The following is a 23,185-nucleotide window of genomic DNA, read 5'->3' on the forward strand; positions in this document are numbered from 1 at the left end:
CTATCTCTCCTTCCCTGCCTGAGTTCTTTAATGGCACTAATTAATATCATATATCTATAAATATATATCATAATATTGTATATAAAATGATTTTATTGTCTGCTCCCTTGAAGAGAATGTGAACTTCTAAACTTAAGGAAGGCAGACGCCAAGTCAGTCTTATCCATCATTATATTTCTAGAGGGATTGTTATAAATATATCTAAGTCTACAGATGAGGCAGCAGGGACTCTTTAGTGATCGGGTGTCTTAACCAAAATCATACAACCTACTAAATACGATGAGGAGGTAGAAGGAAGAAAGTGAACACATGAGATTTATACATCCCCTTAATTCACTTGATAAACATTAATTGAGCTCCTACATTGAGCTGAGTGTTAATATGTGCCAGACATCACGGTGGGTACTTTATGTATATTATCTAATTTAATCCTTAAAGCAACTGTCGTAGGCTGAATGTTGGCCTCCTAAATATCCACATCCTAATCCTCAGAACTTGTAAATGATACCTGGTAACAAAAAGAAACCTTATACATGTGATTTAGCTAAGGATCTTGAGATAAGGAGACTAAGTTGGATCATCCAGGTGGGCTGTAGTCCGTCTTTTAAGGGGTCTTAAAAGACGGAAGCAGGAGATCAGAGAGGAGGCAGATATTACTTCAGAAACAAGAGGTTGCAGTGATGTGAGGCCAATGAATGCAGCTGACCTCTAGAAGCTAGAAAAGGCAAACAAATGAATACTCCCCTAGAGCCTCTAGAAGGAACAAGCCCTGTCAACACCATGACTTTAGCCCAGGGAAACTGATTTGAGACTTCTGGCATCCAAAGCTATAAGAGAATAACTTTGCATGGTTTTAAGCCACCGAATTTGTGGTAGTTTCTTATAGCGCTCCTAGGACATTAATACAGCAGCCCAGCTGGGGAACTCAGGTAAAGGTTAGGTGACTTGTCCAATATCACAGCACCTCGGTAACAGGAAGTTAAGTGTTCTATTTCTGTGCTCTCAGATGGTGCTCCAGGGTGTATCATTGTAGGCAGAAATTGCTCCCCTGTTTTAGAGTGTCAGGTAGTTAGAAGTAATTCTTACAGTACTTAAAAAAAGATGGCACAGTAAGTGTGTGGTTTTGTTTTGCTGGGGTTTTTTGATGGGAAAATATTTATTCGTTGTAGGTTTTCACAAACTCAGCATCAAATACACTTCTTCCGTAGCAGAGACCACCTGCTCCAGAGGACCAGCAGCCCTTCACGAATTAGACCTCCGATAGCACTCGTCAACCCAGAAGTGCTCTGCTTCCTTCTCTGCAAAACGGACCTAACACTGTCAACAAGGTAATTCTAACAAGATTGTGCAGCAATGACAGTGCTTACTGGGGTATGAGATCATTCCAAAGTCTAGTGCTGTAGGCTTAGAATGATTGAGTATCAGTATTAGTGGGGTGAAATAGCTGAAAATTCTGTGACAATAATTCTTTTTTTTTAACATCTTTATTGGAGTATAATTTCTTTACAATGGTGTGTTAGTTTCTGCTTTATAACAAAGTGAACCAGCTATACATATACATATATCCCCATATCTCCTCCCTCTTGCGTCTCCCTCCCACCCTCCCTATCCCACCCCTCTAGGTGGTCACAAAGCACCGAGCTGATCTCCCTTGCTATGTGGCTGCTTCCCACTAGCTGTCGGTTTTACATTTGGTAGTGTACATAACGTGACGATAATTCTTTAGAGGAGGCCATCAAGCAGATGCGCAGCACCCAGTCCTCTTTTCTGGAGGTAAGTGAGGGCAGTGATCGTAGTCCATGTGGCTTATTTTTGGTGTGTCATCCTCAAATCAGATGCCTTGTCTTAAATGGCCTTGCCTCCCCTCTGACCCTTCCTTGTTGCTTTGATAAGATAGAAGGTGCCGTGCCATAGGCTTCTTCATATTCGCTTAACACGGTTCTGTTGACCTTCACGCTCACATCTCATTCAGCCTAAATAAGGTCTAGAAGAGTTTATGGAGGCAGGGAATTCATCTGGGTTGTTGAGCTGGGAGCTCAGAAGAGAATACTGGGACATGGAGACTCTTTCCCTCCCAAGGTAAGGTGACCTAAGAAAAGCGTACAGAGACTGGCAGTGTCTCTAAGAAAAGCAGACTACAGCACACCATGGTTGAATGCTTTAAGAGGCATAAAACCTCAGCCTCATCTTGCAACTTCCCTTGTAGTTGAACGTGAGACATTGCTTAATTGAATCTGGGCAGAGGGGAAGCATTCACGTACATGAAGACTTAGGCCTGTTTATTGCCTGGAGTCTTCTGTGGGTAGGAGAAAGGGTAGAACAGTCCACCATTGCAGAGAGACCTGAGGGGGTGAAGTGGCTTGCATTCCTGCTGTTGGAAATGACAAGGGTTCATAGGCCAATGGATGCAGAATAGAGTAGCCCAGCTCAAGTCTTCTTAAATGTGCCCGGTGAAAGAGGGAAGCTGCCAACAAGAGTCCCCAGAGCCTAGCTTCCACACTACAATCCTATGCATTGTGGAGATCCCCCCGGCCCTCTGAAAAATCCACACATATGCCCTAAGAGAGCAAACATATAGGAATGCTGTCATGAAAGACAACAAAGGCCTGACTACAAAAATATAAGGAAAGACTGTTGCCCCTCTTCCTCCAGTTCCCCCTTTCTCACCTCAGTACAAGAGGAAGCAGAAAAGGAAGGAGGAGAAGGATAAAGGAAAGCGAAAGATAAGTAAAAATGCCTTTTCTCACAGGAAGACTTTGAGCCATGGGCCAGTCTTGAGTTGTGGAGGAGAAACAAGCTTTGAATGGAATTAGAGATTGAAGCTCTGATTTAGACTGGATTGATCTTTTGAATAAAGTTGACTGAGAGTGAGTCATAATGATTGAAGAGGAAATAGAAGTGACTTGGAAGTTATGAGATTTGTATAATGTTCCATCAGGGAGCAGGGAAGGATCAAAAAGGAATGACAAGTGGAATAGTTGCTTAAAAATAAAGAGACTTCCAGAACACATTTCCATCAAATTTAGTTCACTCCGTAAACCAGTCAATCTCGTAAGATGTGGGATAGAACAGTTAGGGCTTGAGATCAGACCTCCCATATTACTTTCAGGTTTTCTGGGCTCTGATGTCCTTAGAAATCACCCTAACATGAGAATTTAGTTTCTCGTGTCTTTTATTTCCATTGAATGTGCTTCTGTAATACATTGTACAGTGCAGTGACTTTAGTGGTCATCTGTCAGTTCTCTTCCTGCTTTACAAAATCAGATTAACTTTAGATTTCCTTGGTAGGTGTTTTCTCATTTTATTGTTTCAATTTCTGGTTTGCCTAACTTGCCACACTTTGTTCTTGCTTGGAAATTTTTCCATTTTCTCATGTAATAGTCAAATGGGAGAGAGACATGGGATGATGAGAAGTTATAAGATATACTTTTAGGAGCAAAATTTAGAGTATCTTTGATAACGCAAAGACAATATTTGGGACTTCCCTAGTGGCACAGTGGTTAAGAATCTGCCTGCCAGTGCAGGGGACATGGGTTTGTTCCCTGGTCCGGGAAGATCCCACATGCCACAGAGCAACTAAACCCATGAGCCACAACTACTGAGCCTGCGCTCTAGAGCCTGCAAGCCACAACTACTGAGTCCACATGCCCCAACTACTGCAACTCACTGTAGTTGCAGTGAGCCCACGCACTGCGACTACTGAAGTCCGCATTCTCTAGGGCCCACATGCCGCAACTACTCAACCCAAGTGCAGCAACTCCCGAAGCCCACGCACCTAGAGCCCGTGCTCCGCAACAAGAGAAGCCACCGCAATGAGAAGCCCGCGCACCGCAAGGAAGAGTAGCCCCCACTAGCCACAACTAGAGAAAACCCACACACAGCAACAAAGACTCAGTGTAGCCCAAAAAATAAATACTAAATAAAATTTTAAAAAAAGAAATAGTAAAAAATAAAACCCAATATTTTTGTTTCTTTAGGGTTTATGCTTTTAACCTAAGGAGAGAAGGAGTAAAGGAGTCATTACTTTGTCTGAATGGTTTCTTGAAAAATTTAAGGTGTCTTGAATGTCATCCAATAAAGAGACTGTCGATTTAAATAACTCAATCATGGTTAGATGAAATAGATGGAGAATCACAATGGGAAAGGGAAAACCTATGTTCAGTCATTAAGTGGCCTTAGGACATTTAGAAGATAATTAAATAAAAGCATCTCCTAAACCCGAGGCAAATTTAAACACTAAATATTAGTAAAGCTGTCATACAAACTGTCTTTAAAGACGGAAAGCTCTCTTCCCTTTCCTGTACTACTTGGAAATTATAAGAATCAGCATGTCTCAACTTTCCGTTTCAAGCTTCAAATTTTATTCCCCCACCAAAAAAGAAAAAAAATCCAAGGCGTTTAAACTGAAATATGTCAGGTTTAAGGATGGAATTCTCTCGCTATTCTAGTTAAATGTCATGAAAAACATATCTGTCCATCAAAAATGCTTTCAGCCTACTATATATGTGTCATTGCAGGATGGTAAAGATCTATTCTTTTCCCTGTTATAAAATAAGCCGTTCGGCAACAGAGTCAGATTGTCAAATCTGGTTGAGATCTTAGGGCTTGTCTAGATCACTCCCCGTGTGGTTGAACTCAGTAGTCCAAGGTTTCTCACCTGCTCAGTTACAGGATTTGAATCACTGACCATTTCTGCTGACTCCTCTGCAGTATACCCATTCTCTCTGGAGAGCATTTGTAATTTGTATCCTGGTTCCAAATAGCATACACATTCTTCCCCCCACCCCAGATACTCCCACCCAAAAATACCAAATACATTTTGGAATGAATTTTATTTTTCTAAATATTTTTTAGTTTCAAAATTCACAATCATGTTGCTTTGTGAAGTACCTTTTCCCTTCCATTTTTTGTCTCCCTATTTCTTCTGCTCTAAGCCTTAATTCCTTAATTATTTACACATTTGAGCATCTTTGGACAGTATCGTGGCCTAGAAGCTGGAGGTCAGTTTTAGGGGAAATAGGACAATCTGTAGGAAGATGACAAAACAGAGAACTTGGACAATTTGACCCATTTCCCAGTCACTCAATGTGCTTCCAAGGTTGTTGTATTTTGTGTCAAATTGGCTACTCGTACCAGCATGAAAATAAGATAATTTTGATAATGTTTCCATAATCATTTCTGAATTAGATAGGGGAAGCTTAAGTCCTTTAGCAATAGACTCCGAATTTAATGGCTGAAAAAAGAGACATAAAAGACTTTTGTTTCTTTTTGCGTAGTAGTCTAGGACAGCACTTCTCAAAGTATAAGAAAGAAAATTGTCAGGAAAGTAGATTCTCGAGCCCCACTCTAGATCTGCTGAATCAGAAACTCTGGTGTGGAGGGCCAGCAATGTGTGTTAAACTTTCCAGGTGTTTCTGATGTACATTAAAGTCTGTGGGAACATTTTCCAGCCCAAGCAGATGTATGTTTATGACAGTGAAAGGGGGTTATCTCTGCTTCACTTAGTCATTCAGAGATCCGAGCTGACTATATCTTTGCCATGTTCAACTTGCCCCCATGAAACAGGTAAGAGCACAGAGCAGGATATGTGGGAAGTTTCATAGGACCATTGTAGTGCTTCTTACCTAACTTTGGAGGGAATTTCAGCAGATGGCCACAGCGAACTGCAAGAGAAGCTGAAAAATGTAATATAACTGGGCATATTATGTCCAGTTACTACTAAAGAAAGGAGAAGGGACTTTGATGGATAGTCTATGCAACAATCACGTGATTATCTTTGGACAATCAGGTTTGCTGGTGATGTGTTTCATCTCTTTTCTTCTTAAATTCCTACTGATGTTGCTTTCGCTCAGGTACTTTAATTCTGGCATTGTACAAGAGTATTGCATCATGGGAGCTAAAGTAAGAGGGTGATAGAAGAAAGAGTAAACAGTTAGCAGTGCCAGATGCTGCCGAGAAATCAATGAAATGAGCACTAAAAAGTCCCCTAGATTTGGCATGGGGCCAAAAAATGGAGGTCATTGATGACCTTAGGAAGGATTGTTCCATAAATAAATGGTACAAAAGCTGTGTTGGCATAAACTATGTTAGTAAATGCATAGGAGATGAATAAACAAAGACAGCAAAACATAATTTTTTTAAAAGAGATTAACAGTGGAATGGCAGAGAGATAGGGCTGTAAGTAAGGATGATATGGGATAGAGGCGTAGGAATAATTCCATATAGTTGGAAAAGATCTAGTTGAGAAGGTTTGGTTGAATATTCAGGAAAGGAAAGTTGGATAATACTCCTGAAAAATTATAATGGGGTCCAAACACACAGATGGGAGGAGTTACCCTAGATAGGAAAAGAAAAACTGCCTCTAAGGTAACAGGAAAGAAAGAGGAAGGACGGAAAGAGAAAAAAAAATTGAAGTAATAATTGGGGAAATTGAGAGATGAAGTTTCTAGATTAACACAGATGGATTGCTGAGCAGTATGAAATATGTAATTGAAGTTACGTTGCACAATTCTACATAAAATCATTGTAGTAGCCTGTTAATGTTATATTGGGTTGCTATATTAATTTGGCTGCTATAAACCCTAAAAATTACATTTATTGGAGTGTGTCTGTTAATTTTTTAAAAACATTTAAAAACTGACCAAGAGTAGGGAAACTATGATATTTTATTTTTGCCTAACCCTGCTGAATTAATCTGTGGTAAGATTTCCTTAGTCAGCAGGTTTATTACAAATATAGCACTTTGTGAAATTCAGTAACTCTCTTAAGGCTTCAAAATGAACACTCATATGGGAGGTTTTTAAGAGCTGACATCACTTCTCCGTATTTTATTGGAATTTTAGAAAATTCTGGAAAGAATCTCATCAAATGAACCAGTATTTCATGTTTATAAAAAAAGTAATTAAGAAAATTGTGCCTAATTTAAACATGCAGTTTATGTGCCAAGAAATGGAAAAAAATATATAGGCCTTTGTCAATCATTAAACAAATTTTTTAAATTAAATCTCTAGGTGCCTATAAATTGTGAAGGGACCTGGATATTTATCCAGTGCCAGGCTTTCGGCCTTTCAGTGCGGCTGCTGTCGGCCTCTGAGTGTAGGATGCGCTTTGCTAGAGCCCACCATGTGCTCTGAAAAGTTAACTTCGCTGACCAGGCGCTCATACTCTGGGCCACGTGGCATCGCCCTAATCACTGCAAGTACCGGACTAGGGATAAGCCCTACACTAAATGATTCAAATCAACCAGTCCTCAGGGAGCCTGCAAAACCTAACTAACCCCCACACTGCTTGCCAAAGCTGCCTACCTAGCTGCACCCCACAACTCTAGTTTGCTGTGACCCCCTCCCTGGGTGTCATTCCCTGTGTGGCCCTGCCCAGCGGCCATCTCTCTCAGTAGCGTTAAGTAACAAAACATTCAGCCTTTCATCTGCATGAATCAGTGTGTTGTATCCCGCCATCAAAAGAATTCTTAAAGTCTTATAATACAGTTGGCACTATGGCCACAACCACTGACTCTTGGATAACTTCTTTCGAGCTGCTCTTGGCTCACTAATTGGCTCCAGACCACAGGGAGAGCAGTTTGGGATGGAATTTGAGCTTGGGCTTTAGTCTTGCAGCCTGAGGCTACTTGAGCTGTGCTTTCCAGGCTGGAAGATTTGCTGGTTCTGCTTCTAGTCACAGTCTGTGTTTGGCAGAGACCTATTCCAGGGGACCCTCCTTGATGGTGGTGGTGTTTCTTCATCATTATTTGGGGCAGAACTCTGGTTGGTCTGTGTGTTTCAGGGGACTCCTGTGCAGGAAGATGTTGGCTGGGCTCCCCCCATGGGAGAGAAATGGCAGCTGGGTGTCATTTTGATGTTGCTCAGGTGTGGGTAGCAGCTACCTCTCTTTGTTGCTGTGTTTCTCCTTGCTGTCCACAGAGAGCTTTATGCTCCCTAGACTGTCAGGAATATCACAGGCTGCACCTTCTAAGACCAGCCACCCAACATGTAATCCGGAGGGGCCCTCTGGCTCAAGGAAACAAAGATTTCATCCCAGCAACCCCCTTCAGAACACCTGCCAGGTATCCAATTACTTAAATAATACAAGACCACTAACCATTGTGCTTGGGCCTTAGTAAGCGCCCCAACATAACATGCGAAGGGACTGATACTTCTGACAGTGGGTCTTACTGCACTGTCCCAAGGAGAGGCTGCAAACCCTAGTCCTCTAGTGGTGGACTGGGAAGGCCTGGAGTAAGAGCCGGCTGCCTAAAGGCAGGCCATGAGCCCCTACCCCTCGTTTCCTATAACCACCTACATGCTTCCCACTGAGTTATCAAACTGAAAACACAGGCATAGGTGCCTAGAAGCCCAAAACAGAGGGAAAATAATGGAATGAAAGGAAAAAACCTAGATACAGAGGGAGAAAATAAAAAATGAATTATATATGTGTGTGTGTATAATATTTTTTAAACAAAGGTCTATAACTTAAAACAATTGAAAATCCAAAATTTACTAAAATAATTTCTATGACAAAAAGATAAAAAGGGTGCTGATTGCCTTTTCTGCCTCTACAGCATAGGTGCTAAATTAACTTTAACAACTGCTAAAATGCACCAGTTGACAAAGCTTCATGAATTTAATCATACTGGATCCCATATTACAGTTTTATCAGAAGATCCTACTAAATTTAAACATGGAACTCCCTATAACCCTAGGAGAGTAACTAAACATAAAATACAGGAAAGAAGGGTAGTCCTTGTTTTATGTTATAGTCCTGCCTAAGTTCCCCATAGTCATAATATCTATTGCCCTAAAATATTCTATATTGGAAATAGACACTCTGAAATAACGAGTAATAAATTGAAGCTAAGTAAAGTCTTTGGCACTTAGAAACTGGCTTGACAAAAAAAGACCCAGTTAAAATATTAAAGTGGTCCAATTTAAGTTAAAATAGGGCCTTCAAGAACTCAAACTTCAGGGCTTCCCTGGTGGCGCAGTGGTTGAGAGTCCGCCTGCCGATGCAGGGGACACGGGTTCGTGCCCCGGTCTGGGAAGATCCCACATGCCGCGGAGCAGCTGGGCCCATGAGCCATGGCCGCTGAGCCTGCGCGTCTGGAGCCTGTGCTCCGCAATGGGAGAGGCCACAACAGTGAGAGGCCCGCATACCGCAAAAAAAAAAAAAAAAAAAGAACTCAAACTTCATATAAGACCTAATTAATAACGAGATGATTATATCCACCGCCTCTCCATTTAATAGGCAAATTTGCCTGTTCTTAAACCTTCAAAAATTGAAGAAAAAAAAAAAAGAATAATGCCTCACAGTGGATTACTGCAACTTTAATACTATGGTCCCATCCATTAAGGTCCCCATTCCCAATACCCGATATTATTAAAATTACTGATGTCATCCAATTAACAACCAGTAAATATTTTGATAGTAAAAGGTTTGGCTAATATGTTCTCTTCAGTGCCTGTTTTAACAGCTTCTCAGCGTCAATTTGCCTTCACCCCCAAGGGAAGCAATGCACCTTTTCCAGCCACCTTCTAGAGTAAGGACCTCTCTGCAATTGCACACAATCTCTGCAGACAACATCTAACTGCATCCACCGTTCTCCATCAGCACGGATATGATATTCCAGCGATGACATCCTCCTTTAAGGACGTTTGTTAACACACTCATTAAGGACATAAAACTCCAGCATCGTTTAGTCAGTGTTGCATTCTGGAGGCAATATAGTCCCCGTGTAGAGATTCTACTTACTCTCTCTGATACTGTTACTTACTAATCAGCTCGCCTTGAATGGGGCCCCCTCCAACAAAAGGCTATAAAACTGGTCCAAATTAACATCGATAGGCCCCACGGGGAAACATTCCAGAATGTACACCTGGGTAGTATGTGGGGTTGGTCCAGAGTGGTTCACTCTGGCCAGAGTCTTGGCTGCCTGAACATGATGACCACAGGGGGCCACACGTGTGATTGTCTTCTTGGCCCTGCACAGTGCTTGCTGGGGTGCCTGGCTCTGATTTCGGGGGCAGTGTCCTTCCTGCCTGTCATTGACGTGTTCTATGCAGATGCTGTTCACTGGGATAGGCAGTAGCCAAGCCCCACCCCACCCCTGCCCTTGCTCCCTCCCCCACTCCCTGTGGTCCCCAGGAGGTTCTTTTGCTCCTTACCAGACTCCAGAGCCAATCGCAGTAGGCCTGAAAGCTAGATATGCACCTGTGCAAGCACATGGGGAGAGGACATGGGTTTGTGATAATGAAGAGTGTAGCCAAGCCATCAGCAGGAACTACCCTGGGAGATGCCACATCCTGATCCACATGGGAGAACAGCTATTTATTCTTCAGAGAGTGGTTGTGATTAAAAATTCAACACAAGGGAATTCCCTGGTGCTCCAGTGGTTAGGTCTCTGTGCTCTCACTGCCGAGGGCCTAGTTTCAGTCCATGGTTAGGGAACTAGGATCCCACAAGCTGCGCCGTGAGGCCAAAAACATTTTTAAAAATAAAAATTCAGGGCTTCCCTGGTGGCGCAATGGTTGAGAGTCCACCTGCCGATGCAGGGCACGCGGGTTCGTGCCCTGGTCCGGGAAGATGCTGTGGAGCGGCTGGGCCCATGAGCCATGGCCGCTGGGCCTGCGCGTCCGGACCCTGTGCTCCGCAACGGGAGAGGCCACAACAGTGGGAGGCCCGCGTACTGCAAAAAAAATAATAATAAAAAAATAAAAATTCAACAAAATCAAGCTTGAAGAAACATTTTGCGTGCAAACATGAAAATCAGCAAAAACAATACGTATGCCAGTTTGAAGGTTGTAAGAAGACCCTTAAGAACATCAGCAGCTAGAAATCCATCAGTGCCAGCAGAAAAACGAATCACTGTTCAAGTGAAACCCTGAAAGAAATGGCAAGCACTTTGTTTCACCCGGCAGTCTGAAAGGATGAGAAGAAAAGTCTACGAGAGCCACGTTATGTCAAAAGGGATGTTCATTGTGCCAAAAACATTTGAGAGAAACCCGCTAAAAAGAAAATAACATGTGAAGTATGCCAGAAAACATTCAAGCAGAGAGGTGAGGGTAAGCAACACGTGAAAACTCGTGTCCCAGAAAGGAATGTGTGTCAGTGTCCAAGAGAAGACCACGGTGGAAGCTATGCAACATGCTTGGTCTCAAGAGCCATATTTTCTCTCTGCCTGAGGAAAAGCACCCATTTATGTGTGAATATGCTGGCTGGTGCAAAAGGTTTGCAATAAAACACAGTCTCACAAGGCATGCCGACATGAAGAAAATGAAAATCAAAGTACAAGCATCTCATGAAAAATCGAGTTGGGCCTTTCATCTCAGTGGATGTATCTCTTCTAAAAGGAAACACCAGTGAGGCTTCTCTTTGCCTAAATACAGAAAGTCACTGAATGGTATTGATCTCAGTAATTACTCTCAGCTAAATAATCAGGTTGTATTGTTGAAAGGACTACAAACCAACAAGCTCAGTTACTTTCTCTCAGAAGCACATTTCCCTTTATTAAAAACACTGATTTAGAAAAAAAAAATGACAGGCACTTGCGTTACTCTCCTCAGAGGCTCCTTCACCACAGAAGGTTTAGCGACCTCTTCTCACACCTCCAGGAGTCTCAGGACTCTTATGAAGGCCATAGGTTGCCTTTGGGCTTCTGATGATAGAAACCAACCTTGGCTCTGTGCTGTACACCATTAGAGCAAAAATCACTGGCCACATACTGGTCTTTCCTAGAAATTGTGGTTCTGATGGATCCTTGAGCCTGTGACTTTCTATACCCAGTTGCCCATTATGCCTTGGGTCATAAATGCAGCACCCCTCAATCTGAGCACCTCTACTTAGACCTCCTTGATAAAGAATGGAACCAGATCTGGGCCTTCTGGAATATTCCACCTGGAGGAGGAGTTTGTCTCTCCTCTCCTCAGTTTCTTGCCAGATGCCAGGCTGCTGGATGAGGTTGCCCTTCTCCCAGTTACCTTAGCTACCTGGGGAGTCCCTTGGGATCAACTGATGGAACAGCAGTGAAACTTCATAGACTATATGGGTGGCATTGCCACCATCATAACTGATGCTCAGTGATGCTTTCCATCTGCTAACTGGTAGGTCCATGATAAAGGACAGGGCCCAAGAGTCAGAAAATTTGCCATTCCCCCCCATAGCGCTGGAGGCCAGATGTAGGGTACATACTCTTCTGGGACCCATTAACCATAGACTATCCCATGGGCCAGGAACCTGCCCATCTGACATGTGACTCATTTGAGCCTAAACTTCTACCACTCAAAAAATCTTCATCAGTATTCAGGTTATGAGGGGTAGATAATTAATCCTGGCTCTCCATCTGATTCCCTCCAGAAAATTAAAATTATTTTTCCAGGACTATTCCCTCAGACAGTGTGGGCTGCTAGGGAGCTAGGAAACTGGACTTGGTAAATAAAAATGGAGATAACATTAGGAGATAATAATAAAATCAACACCATATCCCATAATGATGAAGCCAGACAAGCCTTCATTGGTAATAATACAAGCCAGAGAAGGATTGACATCAAACAGCAAAGGTCTATCAAGTGCAGCCACACACTATTTTGTTGGTCTCATTGCTATTGGTCTGGATGCATTCATTGGTTTGAAGTCCAGAGGCTCCAACACTCCAAGTAAACCATCGTTTTAACCAAACTTAGCAGATGCTGGAGCCCACACCCCTACAACCTGAAGTCTTCACTGGCTTGTCCATTACCAACCAAGCCAACAACCGAGGCAGAGGGCCCATGGTAATTGCCTAAATTGGAGGGCCTGCCTATAGGCTATGCTGGAGGTCAAAGCTCAGCCACAGATATTTTAATTGACAAACGTGCCATCCTATTAACAAGATGCACCCCAAACAGGCCATGTGATTTAAAAACCTATCTGCAGTAGAATCCCTCTCATCACCCATCTGGACAGAATCTTGGACAGTTGGGAGCTTTTAGATTTGGCCACCCTTAATCAGGGATTTAATTATGTCAGTTGGGTTCTGGTGCTTCGGTTCAATGATAGCAACTTCGTTGAGGCAAGCGTCATCTTTGCTAGTTGTGCACCCACAAAGCCTTTGTTTGAAAGATATTTATAAGTCGAGCTCCCAGGACCAAAATCACCTTGATATTTTACAAGAAGCTCAGTCTTGTTACAATACCACAGAGCCACAAAAACAAAACCCATGTTAACTTGAGTGGGTATCCACTTATAAAGGATACCCCCAGTGCCATATCCCAAACCACATTGCCCTGGACCAGGAGCTTGTTCTTGAGAAGGTATCACCCTTGATGACACTACTTGGGCCAAAGACTGCTCCACTGGAAATGACTTTGCACCCTGTGACAGAGACAACTACTCCCTGGACACTGAGACCACCATACCAGCCACACCCACCAGCTGCCTCTCCTAAGATGCTGACATGAAACAGTTATTATTGTTTTTTTTCGTTGGACGTTAGGGATTCTGTGTTTCCTGCGTTTGCTGTTTACTTAGCTTGTGGTATGCTCCTTGTTCTATAGCTATACTTGCATACCTAAAGGGAAATCTTATAAAGGTTACTGCTCTCTGTGCTATTAAAAAATTAATGGAAATTAGTTCTTCCCCAGGTAGGTAACTTCCTCACATTGATCCACCCTTCAGTTGAACCTCCCACTCCCCAGGGCCTACTCCTACTTCCCTTCTCGCTCTACCTTGCCCCCCACAAGTGCCCACCCTGTGTCTACGGCCACCAAAACCACCCCTTCCCCATGGCTACAAACAAGTACGACTCACCTATACCTTGCTGAACTAGCAGTTCACACTCTCCATCAACAAAACTGCTGTACCTACCACCTTGACTCAAGGGATACACCAAGATATTATTATCAAAAACTACATAATTCATACTGTCACACACCTTACAAGTCCACCATGATCTTGTTAGAGACCCCCAAACTTCAAATCTGTTTTTGCCATATAGACAGTAAACTTGGATACGGTTGACCTATTTATACTTCTACTTGTCTCCCTCCTTCTGACTGCCATAATAAAATGTTTTCCTAGGCAGTTTAGGGGCATTTATATGCCACTCTGTAAAAGTCTCCTCTGCTACTTGGGCTACTGGAATTCTTCAGATAATTGAACTCGAAACGGATGCCAAGACAACAAGAGGTCAACTGTAAGAGAGGTTTGTTTTTGCGCTGTCTTGACCCAGTTTTCAGGACCTGACTAAAAGCTGGTCAGTTCTGCTTCTTGAGTGGCTGATTAAGCCCACAATCCAACCACCTCCCTTATCAGGCTCTCACATTCAGGATCATGGTGCATGCATGCTAACTGCTTCAGGGTCAGGAACCAGACAAAACTGAGGACCACCCCTATGCCCTGAGCCTGAAAAATCATCCAAATTAGCCAACCCACAGGGATCCCTCCGAGCCTCGCTGACTCTCTCCCCTTTATCCCCTACAGCTATAGCTTGCTGATACCTGCTGGGGTGGTAGAGAGGGCAGTTCTTCTGTGTCCCTGTCTGGCAGCCATCTCTCCTCTGGAGTGCTGAATAGCAGACTTCTCCCTTTCATCTATCCAAATGTCCATGTGTTCTGTTCCTCTATCAAAAAGATCTTTAAATCTCATAAAACATGTAGTTCGTTTTCTTTTACTATAAATCAATGACAGGAATGTTTCACCCAAATCTGAAGTTTCTAAATTCTTAGAATTGCCCCAAAGCAAAAATAAGTCACATCAAGTTGCTGAAAAATTAGATAAGACATTTCTACCTCCAATAAAGCCGTGTAACATAAATGTCAAAGAAACCTAAATGTCAAAAGAAGATTAAACTCATATAGGCATTGATTCATCATAATCATTTTCCTTTTTTGTCTTAGTATTTCTTCTGTCCTTCTGTTCAAACCGGTTTTATCTGTTCCCTGTAACCTCAATTTCTTTGAGTCATCGGTATTCTAGAATTGCACTCTTCGATACGCTAGCACCTAGTCAAAGTTAAATAAAATAAAATTGAACAATTTTTTCCTTAGGTACACTGACCACATTTCTAGGTCTCAGTAGGCACGTGCTACTAGTTGTGACTGTGTTGGTGGGTGCAGAAGAGAATTCCCTGCAGAGCAGAGAGTCCTATTGGACAATTCTCTTCTGCAATACCAGTGCCTAGTAGTTCCCTCAACTACTTCCAATATTATTTGTAGGAATAATTTTATGGAGTATATCAGGTATTTTAGGTGAATGCTTGCTAATTGAAGGATAAGATAGGACAATCTGGGAGAAAAAGTGATGAGAAGTAAGAAAACATGCAGTTAGGGAAAATAATCATTTTTAAGCTAAAGAAGACAGATATACCAATTATGATAAAACATTCTGTGCAATCTTGATATCTCAAATCTTTTTGAATTAATCTTTCTTTTTCTTTTCCTTTTTCTTTTTTTTTTTTTCCTACCAGAGAGAGTGTGTTATCTTGGATTTGATCTCTTCTGGGTGGTAAATGTTTTCCTGGGCACATGTTTAGTAATACAAAACAAAAACAAAGCGAGCCTATGCTCTTGTGCAGCATCCAGAAGACTTTACTGAATGGGTCTGAAAATATGCTCTGGACAATATGGTTAGCCATCCAGACAGAGCATGTGCACAATGTAAACAGGCTATCATGCATCGTTTAGGGTTGTACTGTCTAGCAAGTCTTGCTGAGTGGAAGTATGGTGACTTTCCCAAATAGGTATGTATTGCAGCAAGATAACATTCATCTCAGTTGAGCAAACCACATGTTTAATGACAACATATAAGAAACAGTGTCCAGCACTGGTACTGGTTTTGAGGTAGCCTGAGCATGTGTCTGAAAATTGGGATGCTTCACCACATACCATGCTTAAGATTAAACCTTGATACATTAACATTTTATAAGATGCAACTTATTTGATCTACTTTTCTGAGCAACAGTATGTGGCCATGATGATCAGCTTGTTTTGTGTATCCTGTGTGTGTGTGTGCATGCGTGTGTGTGTGTGTGTGTGTGTGTGAGAATAGCAGTGTTTCTACCCCATGACACTATTGACATTTGAGGCATTTGAGACCATGTCAGTCTCTGTTGTGAGGGCCTGTTCTATGCATTGCAGAATGTTTAGCACCATCCATGTCCTCTACCTAATAGATGCCAGTAGCACCCTCTCTTACCCAGTTGTGACAAACAAAAATATCTCCAGATATTGGCACATGCCTCCTGGGTGGCAAAATAGCCTCCATTTGGGAAGCTCTGATCTATGATAATTTCTCAAGAGTATGAATATATTCATATGTATGTTTCTATAGATGTAAATATAGTGAGCAAACAGGCTACTGACAGCAAACATTCAGTATTGCTTTTGGCCTCCAGTCCCTCCACACTAAACCGGTCTGAGATGGTATGCCATAAAGTAAATGCTCAAAACTGCAAATATCAATTCTGTGACTTGTGAAATGGCCTACATGGAAATAAAACCCTTGATTAATAATACTGAATCAAAATCAGCTCTATGAAATCTATCTTTATTAACAGAGCACTGAGTAAACACATCCTTTTTTTTTTTTTTTTTTGCGGTACACGGGCCTCTCACTGTTGTGGCCTCTCCCGTTGCGGAGCACAGGTTCCGGATGTGCAGGCTCAGCGGCCATGGCCCACAGGCCCAGCCGCTCCGCGGCATGTGGGATCTTCCCAGACCGGGGCAGGAACCCGTGTCCCCTGCATCGGGCAGGCAGACCCTCAACCACTGCGCCACCAGGGAAGCCCAACACATCCTTTTTTTTAATCAACTAAAAGATATTCCTGTCAGTGCAGAGAGATTATCGTGTTTGGCCATGTGTAAGTCACCATTTTTGAAGTGAAATTACAAGGCTGGCAAAGAAGCAATGGTACTTTTTAGAGTCCAACCAATGAGAATGATTAATGAAGCAAATAGCTAACTGAAAGTAATCCAGTTACGGTTTTCATAGTTTATCCTCCAAAAATTGATAGATTTTATTTTAACATCTTTATTGGAGTATAATTGCTTTACAATGGTGTGTTAGTTTCTGCTTTATAACAAAGTGAATCAGCTATTCATATACATATATCCCCATATCTCCTCCCTCTTGTGTCTCCCTCCCACCCTCCCTATCCCTCCCCTCTAGGTGGTCACAAAGCACTGAGCTGATCTTCCTGTGCTATGTGGCTGCTTCCCACTAGCTATCGGTTTTACATTTGGTAGTGTATATATGTCCATGCCACTCTCTCACTTTGTCCCAGCTTACCCTTCCCCCTCCCCGTGTTTAGATTTTACACAGACCAGAAAGTATAAATTTAAAAAACAACAAATAAAACTTCTGAGTCTGGAATTTTGGTATGGTAAGGTCTACTTTGCCCTGAGTGCCTCTGATATCCCTTTATTTAAATTAGGATTAATTACTCATAGATAAAGCATTATGACTGGCCATATTCACACATGCATGAAGGCATTGAGGTCTAAGAATGAGGCTGCACAATCAGTTACAGAGACTCGCTGCCTGGATTGGAAAAGAGAGTAATGTTCTTCCAAATTTCAGCATGGGATCCCTTACTGGTTATTATCCACAGTTCATTATGAATTATTATTTTTAAAATAACTCCTATAATTTTGTGTGAAAAGCTTAATTATTGTATCACAGTTTGATGTTAAAATAGTTTATAAAAAGAAACCATTTTAAATACACAAAATTATAACCCTTTTTGTTTATATATGTTGTTTTCATTTTTAATGTGCTGGTGACCTAAAAACGGGTGATTCCTCTCCATCTCAGAGAGGTTCTGCCAATGTTCTTCTCGTTGCTTATTGTGACATTAGTCTGCAAGGCATTGGAGTAAGAGGTAATTGAACTACCAAGTATAACATCTGAAGTTTCAGTAACAACCCTTTGGCATGAAAGGTGAGGACTGAAAGTGTTTTGCCAAGATTGTGAGGGATGGAATCCAGAATTCAGGACTGTCACCACCATATCACTTTCGGAGTCCAAAGAAATTAAAAAGGATTTAACAAAATGATTAAACCGAGCCCATGACTTGAGGAGCTTTTGTGTTTGGCAAAGGCACTTGAGAGCAGGATCTTCCTTAGCAACCGGTTAATCATGATCTCCTGGCTTGTTCATCAATATCCCCTTTACCCATTCAGATGCTTTTTTTTAATGTACATTTTGCAGATACATGGATCAATCAATCTGTCTAGAGTTTTGGTCTGCTTTACTTAAGTAAAGCCCATTTACCTGTAATATATTAAATAGTATATTTTTCAGCATTCTAAAATGTAAAACACATCAGGAATCAGCACTAATATTTTCTCAGATAAATCGCTGCACTGATTACCATGAAGTACATTGATGTCACTATCACTATGACAACATTATGGCAAGAACTAGTCACTCTAAGCTACCTAGTAAGAGGAATTGTCATCTGTATTTCCGAATAAAATGCAACACATGGGCTTCCCTGGTGGCACAGTGGTTGGGAGTCTGCCTGCCAATGCAGGGGACATGCAGGGGAACCCTGGTCTGGGAAGATCCCACATGGCGTGGAGCAACTGGGCCCGTTCGCCACCACTACTGAGGCTGCACTCTAGAGCCCGTGAGCCACAGCTACTGAGCCCACATGCTGCAACTGCTGAAGCCTGTATGCCTAGAGCCCGTGCTCCGCAACAAGAGAAGCCACTGCAGTGAGAAGCCTGTGCATTGCAACGAAGAGTAGCCCCCGCTCACCACAAGTAAAGAAAGCCTGCGCACAGCAACAAAGACCCAACACAGCCAAAAATAAATAAATAAATAAAATTAAATTAAAAAAAAAATGTAACACATATTAGGACCCCTACTTTCTTGCATAAATTAGTACCTTAATGATTAGGGAATGTTGAATCACAGTTGGATGAGGAAACCATTCACATTTATGTATCTCTAAAGGTAAGATTTGAATATTTGAGGACTGTATCCTGTAACTTTTCAGTCGGTTAGAAAGGAAGCAATTCTTTTACCATTATAAGGAGCTATTTGAGGCAATAAATACCCTTCTCTTTACCTGCTTTTTTGTTTTGTTTGTTTTGCATTTAAGAAAGGACAGTGTTGTGATATCAACAAGTAGTCTAAATAAATAAGTGAGCTTTGAGATCTATATGAAGGTTTTTATGTGAAGTAGTATTTGAATCAGTCTTTTAGGATATTGCACATATACTTTTAGGATATTGCTTAATTTTTAATTTTCAGCTGCTTATGATAGAAATGAGTCACCCTCTTGTACTGTTCCATTTTTAATTAAGCAAGGATTCAAAATCTTTTTTTCATTGTTAACTTTAAAAATAACTTGACTCTCAAGTGTTCTCTGTTCCCCTCCCACTAAGGATGTCCTATAGAAAATATATAAAGGTGTACCAGAGCCTTCGGAAGAAAATATTAGTCATCACTAACTCCATTCATCTAGAAATGTACTGCTGCCAATATTTTTAGATTATTTATGCTCAATTTTGTACTTTAGTTTGTACAGTAGAGTGTCAGCATTCTGACATTTGTTGTGTAGAGAACTGTATCACCACACGATATGACATGCAACAGTTGACAAATGGCAATTTTCCCAGTGATGTTTGCCTTTTTTATTTGATCTGAGCCAAATAGAAACTCTGTAGAGGAATTCCTTCCTTGTAAGATATGGTTGATTATACAAAGAAAAACAAAGGTATAACCTATCTTGATTTTAAAAGTCTACTTTTCATATTCAGCCATTAGAGAATATGACAGGCAGGTAAGTGATAGGAGCTGTAATCATGGAGATGGACACTGTGTTACCTTAATTACAAAATTCTTAATGAACATTATCGAAACACTGTTTCTTTTATTGTAAATTTATGTTGTATCGTTAGGTGCTAGAAATGCTGAAAGAAAAACAAACATTCTTGGCAAAGGGTGTGCTATTCTGAGTATATTATTTGATGCAAAAACTCAAGTATGTTTTTTGTATTACTCAAGTATCTATCTGGAACAATTGGGAAAAATAATTGCAAAAATTTGAACATGGATAATATTTATCTATAAACAGCCTGAAGTTTCTCTGAGAAGTGATATGATTAATTCAACATTCAATATATATATATATTTGTGCGTGTAAATCTCTGTATTAGATCACAAATGTACATAATCTGATTATAACATTTCACCCCAGTTATACTATTTTTAGTAGAAAACTAAACAACTTTTGTTTTCTAAATTCTACTTATATAGCTGTATTATACACCATCTAGACAAAGAAGAAAATAAATATCATTTCAACAGAAGACATTTTGAATATGCTTCAATTAGCATTTAAATAAATTAAACATAGATAAGCATAGATACAGAGAAGAAAAAGAATCAGTCTATTGGATATGCAAAAGCTTCAAGAGGAGAGAATTTCAGAGTTGTATTTTTAGTGAAAAAAAAGTCAAATTGATTGCTTTAAGAGATTTGTTTCCATGAGTCATAATTTCCTTGCAAATTATAGTTTCTATTTTAAAGTAAGCCTTTAGCAGAGCATATTGTATATCACTAAAAAATCTGTTCAATACATTCATCTAACCTATTTTTATCATATAATAACACAAGCATTAGATTTCCTATATCCTATATAAAGTTAACCTAATTTCTACAGTCTTCCCCGCACACACATACAGAAACATACACTTACATGCTTTTGTGTTTATTCTTCTCTGTAATCCAAGTGATATATTTTACAATAATTTTATTTTTATGTCTCTCCTTAGAAATTCTTATAGACGTAAACAAACTTAAAACTCAGTACCCTGAGAACAGTTTTTTTATTTGAAGATTTAAGCAACAGTAGATTTTTTGGTAATCTCTGAGAAAGCTAGGGCATCAAAATCATAAAGCAGTTCAAATCTTAAGAAACATATAGTTCAGATCTCATAGGATATTAGTCCTATATTTTATTAATCATTTTAATGTGATGATTACTCCCTCACCTAGTGTTTTAAATTTATTTGTTCTGTGATTTTGTAGCAAGTCAGAAATAGAAGGCAGCAAAGTACTGTCTTCTTTTTTCTTTCTTTAGGCTTTAAAAAGCAAGTGTTTTAGTTAATTGTTCTGGAAATAAATAAAATCTGCTTATACATGTAGGGCAAAAGGACAGCAAAATCTTTGTTATACACGGACTCTGATTTATTACATTTTGCCTGCTTAAGCTACATCAAATAACTTTTATAGTACACAAGGAATCCTAACGTTTAAAAAAATATTAAATTTAAAATGGAAACTTTTTTCTAGTATGTATGTTAGAGTATATATCAAGCCTTAGTTTATTTGCAGTGCATGGTAAAAGTGGCATTTGTGACTAGAATGACAAGCATTCCAGACACTGATTTTTGTCACATCCAGTTCCTAAGGCAAAGTAGTCTGTCATTATTTTACTAAGGCAATATCATCTTGATTTACCTTAAAGTTACATTCAGTGTTCTTTTACAAGCAGGTTTGGGCATGACTGTGACTTAAAGAAAAAATAAAAGGCCTTCATGAATCCAGGAATGTTTCCACATGCAGTATTGCATTTCATAAGCTTAATGTTAATATGCTTAATTATTTTTCCTTTCTTTTTTCTTGAATAAACCTAATTGTTTTCACAAGTGTTTGTTTTAAATTCAGTTCTTTTTTATAGATTTTTTTTTTTTTAATAAATTTATTTATTTATTTATTTTTGGCTGCGTTGGGTCTTCGTTGCTGTGTGCAGGCTTTCTCTACTTGTGGCGAGCCGGGGCTTCTCTTTGTTGCAGTGTGCGGGCTTCTCATTGCTGTGGCTTCTTTTGTTGCGGAGCACGGGCTCTAGGCACATGGGCTTCAGTAGTTGTAGCATGTGGGCTCAGTAGTTGTGGCTCGCGGGCTCTAGAGCGCAGGCTCAATAGCTGTGGCACACAGGCTTAGTTGCTCTGCAGCATGTGGTATCTTTCCGGACCAGGGCTTGAACCCGTGACCCCTGCATCGGCAGGCGGATTCTTAACCACTGCGCCACCAGGGAAGCCCTAAATTCAGTTGATTCTGTCTTGTAGTTAGGAAATGGAAAATTGACTAGATATTTTTGCTCACCTACAAATTTTAAACCAAATAACCATTTAAAAAGTACTATATTTAGTGTCCACAAAGCAGATATCTTGTGGCCAGAATTTTCTGCCAGGAATACACCATAAGTCTTTTGTTAGTATTGTGAGGAAGTAAGAAAGGACGTAGGAAATTTTATTTTCTGCAATATAAATGAGATTTTTTTCCTCTACGATCTCAGAGCTCAGTAAACATAGGGACACCTTAAAATATATTTATTTATGATATTTATTTCATGAGCCCAGGCACTTTCCGGCCTCTGAAGTACACAGGCCTTATTTATTGCTATATCACCATCTGTCAGAAAATATTTTGAGTTGAACAGAAACAGCAAAAGAACAATCCAACTTGCAGATGTTGTTCAACTGAGAAATTAATTCCAACGACTGAAATTGTCATTTAGGGAGCATGGGTTTATTTGTTTTTTTCATTTTGATACAAATAGTTTACATGATCTGACTCCTTGGGATAAGGAAAGAAAATGCTAATTATTTTTCATTTAGATTTGCATTTGAAATTGCACTTTAGGGCTTTACACAAAAAGGTTTCAAGAGCCCTGTGACACCTCCTGTTGCCCTGTGTTCTCTGTTAGCCTACTATAAACAGCTGATCTGCACTCCAGAGAGAGATCTATAAATACTCTCCGTGGCAGGAGGAGTTCAGGGCCATCTTTTGGAAGAGAGTCTAGGAATAATACACAGTGTGTTCTCAACAAAATTTGTTTCCCTGTTGAAACAAGAATAGCCCTTCCAGGGGAAAAGTCACAAAAAGGCAACTTTGGGGAATGGACAGGAAATTCTGAGGGGCAGTTTTATCTGCATTCTCTTTGAGATTGATGGGTGGGCATTTTGAGAATGATTTCTGTCCTATTTGTCTTTTTCTCCTCCAAATCATTCATTCATTCATTTCCTTTTTCCTTTGTGGCGTTCATTTTTTAATTTATTCATTCAACTAACATTTATTAAGCAATTCAGCATTATAAGCCACTTTTTAATTTTATTTAACAAATTTGTTCCAACTACAAGACTTTACATTTTCCTATTACTATATTTTATTTCTTCAAAGCATTCGTCACGGCTTGATACCATCC

General features: G+C 40.4%; 1 protein-coding gene across 21 annotated transcripts in view; it reads left to right on the forward strand.

The window, feature by feature from the left end:
* DGKB (diacylglycerol kinase beta) overlaps positions 1–23,185 on the forward strand; it is a 909,303-nt gene that overhangs the window by 135,082 nt on the left and 751,036 nt on the right. For 17 of the 21 annotated variants that reach the window (XM_079932527.1, XM_079932534.1, XM_079932533.1 and 14 more), the window contains one exon: positions 1,170–1,328. The gene's annotated coding sequence lies outside the window, so the exon portion shown is untranslated. Of the gene's footprint in view, positions 1–1,169; positions 1,329–1,473; positions 1,774–23,185 lie in introns of those variants that run through there. The other 4 variants (XM_079932544.1, XM_079932550.1, XM_079932538.1 and 1 more) reach the window with 3 other exon arrangements.

The sequence above is a fragment of the Stenella coeruleoalba genome (assembly GCF_951394435.1).
Source record: "Stenella coeruleoalba genome assembly, chromosome: 9".
In the NCBI taxonomy this organism is placed as follows: Eukaryota; Metazoa; Chordata; class Mammalia; order Artiodactyla; family Delphinidae; genus Stenella; species Stenella coeruleoalba.